The following is a 5,193-nucleotide window of genomic DNA, read 5'->3' on the forward strand; positions in this document are numbered from 1 at the left end:
ATGATGAAAGGTAATGTGTATTTTTAAAAAAATTTCATTATGCTATAGATAAAAATTTAAAAAAAAGGAAGTGTGCATATATTTCTCAAGTATAATATCAAAAGAAATTATTTATTATTGTATTTTTTATTTCAAAGTTTGTAAGGAACAAAGTTTAAATTCACTAGGTTCAAATATGCTCCATTATAATTTAGAGTTTATTGTATGAAATACATTAAAAAAAAAACTAAAATGAACATACTCCCGATAAAGAATCAACACTGCTTCACGTTTTATGTTGTCATACAGTCTTCTAGAACAAGGTTCATTTTTCCAGTTTTGTAGAAAAATAGATGTTGCAGCCACCATTTACTTAACTTTCTAGTCTTTAAGACCAACCAATATGTTCCCCAAAAAGATGAATAAGTCTCATGACTGATTCATTTTCTTAAAGTTCTTTAAGACAAAGAAATAACTTTTTTTACTCCCAAAACACAGTATTTCAACAGCGGCAGCCAACATGGGGTTTTAGCATCTTAACTTTACCCCCTAAATAAAGTTTTGTATAAACCTGTGATTTTACTACAAAAACACTATCCTTAAAAGAAAGGAGTGGCAGTCAGACATCAACGCAAAACTTGGAACCATTAGGTCATAAAGATGGCACTTACAAAAGGTAGCTTTTGAGAATATTCCACTTAAAAAGTGGTTACTTTTCCCTCCTTCTTTATAGCCCCCCCCCAAATAAAAGAAAAAAAGAAAAGAAAAAGAAAAAACTTCTTTTAAAAATTCCTCTTAAATATAAGTCTATAAAATTTCAGAAATGCCTTGTACCCAAAACAAGTGTTTTAAAAACAAAACGAAAACCTGTACTAATAACTCTTACAATTCAGGTGTATATTTTTTTATAACATCTAAGGCTGCAAGAGTTCTTATATTTAGTAGCTCTCTGGTTTAAGACGATGTCCATCTCCTTCACTTACAAAACAGTTTCTGCCCCTTGAAGGACAAAGATCTCTGAGTGGTTTGGAAATTATTCCAGCCTGGAAACAGTCTTCTACAAATCACTCAAGCACGGTGTGAATGTGGGACCTATAGATTAATGTCCGGAATTTCATTATAAATCCCCTCATAGCCTCTTTTCATTTGGCCTAGAGTCTTGATAGAAGATTTAGATTTCAAAGAGATTTTAATAAATCCCAAATCATCTTAAATGTACGTTCTCCAGTTGACTCCAAAATCATGACAGTGGCTTTGTATACCAGCTCATGGTGAAAATGAGGTACTTCCAGTTTCTTTCTTTCTTTCTTTTATTTTTTTTAAGGAAGGCACAGCTCTCGGTGGCCCATGCGGGGATCAAACCGGCAATCTTGGTGTTATCAGCACCACACTCTAAACAACTGAGCTAACTGGCAACCCAACTTCCAGCTTCTTAAGGGCAATGTTCAGCTTCAGATATGTCTCCAGAGAGTAAATACTCTTTGAACAGCATATCAGTCTCTTTAACAAGGTGTTTAACAGACAGCTGCCCACCTCCAGAGCCCCACATGCTGTCTTTGCTCTTTCCACCTTTAGACATACTCAGGAGCACAGCAGCCTTGTCCAGAGCAGCTGTAGCCCGTACACAATAAACGGTTCCTTTGCAACTATCAATATAGGTAGGTATTACATAAAATCCCATCTCCAACAGCTCTAGCAATAAACTGGTCCACCAACTGTGGTGTCCTAGGAGTACCTGATGCTAATCCAGGTAGATCTTTCAACAATTTATCAAATGATTTGTTTTTATTTTAATAAAATTGAGGAGAGTGTGAACGCAGTCCCCCACTACCACAAACTATGCCGTCGAGTTTTCCACATTTGGGGAAATCGCAGGGGTCAGCACATCCAGAGTGCAATGGATAAGCCTCGCCCTGGGAAAACCACCTTCATGATCATGGTGTCTCTCCTGCCAGGTAAGTACCAAATGATTTTTCTACATCATTTGTGCTCATTACTGTCCCACAAAGGTCAGAAATAAGCTTAGATGCCGTTTCTCTATGACAAGGCTTTCCCTCCAATGCCAAGGACATTGCCAACCCTGGTACTCCACTTTGCATTTCACCAAGGTTTAAGTCTTTTAGGATTTCCCCAACTTCATTAGTATCTTTGTGCTCAAAATATTCCTGTAGGATTGGTGTTAAAGTCTTCTCAAATGCCATCTTATCCAAAGGCAAAACTACAGTTTCATAAACACAGTTCTCCTGGTCATCATCATAGTTTCATCAGCCTCCCAACTCCCCTCCCATCTGGCAAACATCAGTTTGTTCTCTGTATCTGTGAGTCTGTTTCTGTTTTATTCATTTATTTTGTTCTTTACATGCCACATATAAGTGAAATCATATGGTATTTGTCTTTCTCTATCTGACATATTTCACTTAGCATAATATCCTCTAGGTCCATCCATGTTGTTGCAAATGGTAAGATTTCATTCTTTTTTTATGGCTGAGTAATATTCTATTGTCTATATGTACCACCTCTTCTTTATTCAGTCACCTATTGATGGGTACTTGGGTTGCTTCCATATCTTGGCTATTGTAAATAATGCTGCAATGGACATAGGGGTGCACATATCTTTTTGAATTTGTGTTTTGGATGTCTTTGGATAAATACTCGGAAGTGGGATTGCTGGGTCATATGGTAGTTCTAATTTTTTGAGGAACCTCCAAACCATTTTCCATAGTAGCTGCACCAATTTGCAATCCTACCAACAGGGCACGAGGGTTCTCTTTTTTCGGCATCTTCACCAACACTTGTTTGTTGATTTATTGCTGATAGCCATTCTGACAGGTGTGAGGTGATATCTCATTGTGGTTTTAATTTGCATTTCTCTGATAATTAGTGATGTTGAGCATCTTTTCATATGTCTATTGGCCATGTGTATGTCCTCTTTGGAGAAATGTCTGTTGAGGTCCTCTGCCCATTCTTTAGTTGGATTGTTTGTTTTTTTGGTGTTGTATGAGGTTTTTTTAAATAAATTTTGGATATTAACCCCTTATCAGATGTATCATTGGTGAATATCTCCTCCTATTCAGTAGGCTGTCTTTTCATTTTGTTGGTTGTTTCCTTTGCTGTGCAACAACTTTTTAGTTTGATGTAGTCTCATTTGTTTGTTTTTTACATTTGTTCCCCCTGCTTGAGGAGATAGATCAGAAATAAATATTAATAAGAGCAATGTCAGAGAGTTTATATTTTCTTCTAATTTTATGGTTTTGGGTCTTACAAATTAAGTTTTTAATCCATTGTGAGTTTATTCTTATATATGGTGTAAGAAGGTGGTCTAGTTTCATTTTTTTTGCATGTTATCCAGTTTTCCCAACACCATGTTTTGAACAGATTATCTTTATTCACTGTGTATTATTGCCTCCTTTGTCATACATTAAACGACCATATATAGTTGTGGGTTTATTTCTGGGCTCTCTATTATGTTCCATTGATTTATGTGTCTGTTTTTATGCTAGTACCATGCTGTTTTGATTACTATAGTCTTGTAATATAGTTTTATATCAGGTAGTATGATACTTCCAATTTAGTTCTTTTTTCTCAAGATTGCTGTGGCTATTTTGGGTCTTTTGTGGGTCCATGTAAATTTTTGAATTATTTGTTTTAGTTCTGTGAAAAATGCCATTGGTATTTTGATAGGGTTTGCATTGAATCTATAGATTGCTTTGGGTAGTATGGACATTTTAATGATGTTAATTATTCCTATCCATGAGCATGGTATACGCTTCCACTATATGTATCTTTAAAAAAAAAGATTTTTATTAAAATACAGCTAACTTATAATGTATTAGTTTCAGGTGTACACCATAGTTATTCAACATTTATATACCTAGAGAAGTGATCACCATGATAAGTCCAGCAACCATCTGATACTGTACCATGTTGTCACCATATTATTGACTATATTCCCCATGCTGTACATTACATCCCCATGACTTATTTGTTTTATACCTGGAAATTTGAACCTTTTATTCCCTTTTATCTTTCCCCCCATTGTTTAATTTTTCAAATAAAGTTGACATTCAATATTATTTTATATTAATTTCAGGTGTACAGAATAGTCGTTAGACATTTATATAATTTAAGAATTGATTGCCCTGACTGGTCTAGTACCACCTGGCACTATACATCATTATTACCATATTATTGACTATATTCCCTATGGTTTACTTTACATCCACATGACTATTTTGTAACTACCAACTTGTACTTCTTAATCCCTTCATGTTTTTCACCCTGTCCTCCAAACCCCCTCCTACCTATCACCCTGATAAATCCAGTATCCATCTGACACCATATATAGTTATTACAATATTATTGACTATTTCTTATGCTATACCCTACATCCCCATGACTACTTCTCAACAACGAATTTGTACTTAATTCCTTCCCTTTTCACCCACTCCAGTGCCCTTTCCATTTGGAAGCCACCAAAATGTTCTCTGTATATATAAGTTCATTTCTGGTTTATTTGTTTGTTTATTTTGTTCTTTAGAGTCCACATATAAGCAAAATCACATTGCATCTGTCTGTCTCTGTCTGACAGACTCCACTCAACACAATACCCTCCAGGTCCATTCATGCCACCGCAAACGGCAAGAATTCATTCTCTTCTATGGCCAAACAATATTCCATTGTAAATGTGTACCACCTCCTCTTTATCCAGTCATCTATGATGGGCACCAAGGCTGTCTACACATGTTTGCCGCTGTAAACAGTGCTGTAATGAACATATTGATGCACACATCCCCTCAAAGTAGCATTTTGAGTTTCTTTAGAAGTAGGATTACTGGGTCTTTCTTTGTCTCTTGTTATAGCCTTTGTTTTAAAATCTATTTGGTTTGGTATAAGTATTGCTACCCCAGCTTTTTGTTTGTTTGTTTCCATGTTCATGAAATAAGAGGTTTGATCAAAAAGTACAGTGAATGCTTAAATTAAAAAAATTATTACAGTAAAAGGTACATTGCCATTAATCCATCTCAAAATGCTCCCTATTACTTCAAACACATGTATCCCATCATTCTTGCCACTTCCTGGAGCAGTTCTGGAAGTCTCCTTTCATGAGTGTCTTTAGTTGCACTGTTGTGGCTGCCTCAGTGTCCTGAATCATTTTGACTTTGGGGAAGAGCCAGAAGGTGCTCGGTGCCAGATCCAGTGAATAAGGTGGATGAG

The 5,193-nt window shown here is 35.8% G+C and overlaps 1 pseudogene; it reads right to left on the bottom strand.

Annotated features, from left to right (window-relative positions):
* Window positions 1–917: 917 nt before the first annotated feature.
* Window positions 918–2,237, bottom strand: LOC109381768 (programmed cell death protein 4 pseudogene; annotated as a pseudogene).
* Window positions 2,238–5,193: the final 2,956 nt, after the last annotated feature.

This window comes from Hipposideros armiger, unplaced genomic scaffold, assembly GCF_001890085.2.
Source record: "Hipposideros armiger isolate ML-2016 unplaced genomic scaffold, ASM189008v1 scaffold_53, whole genome shotgun sequence".
In the NCBI taxonomy this organism is placed as follows: domain Eukaryota; kingdom Metazoa; phylum Chordata; class Mammalia; order Chiroptera; family Hipposideridae; genus Hipposideros; species Hipposideros armiger.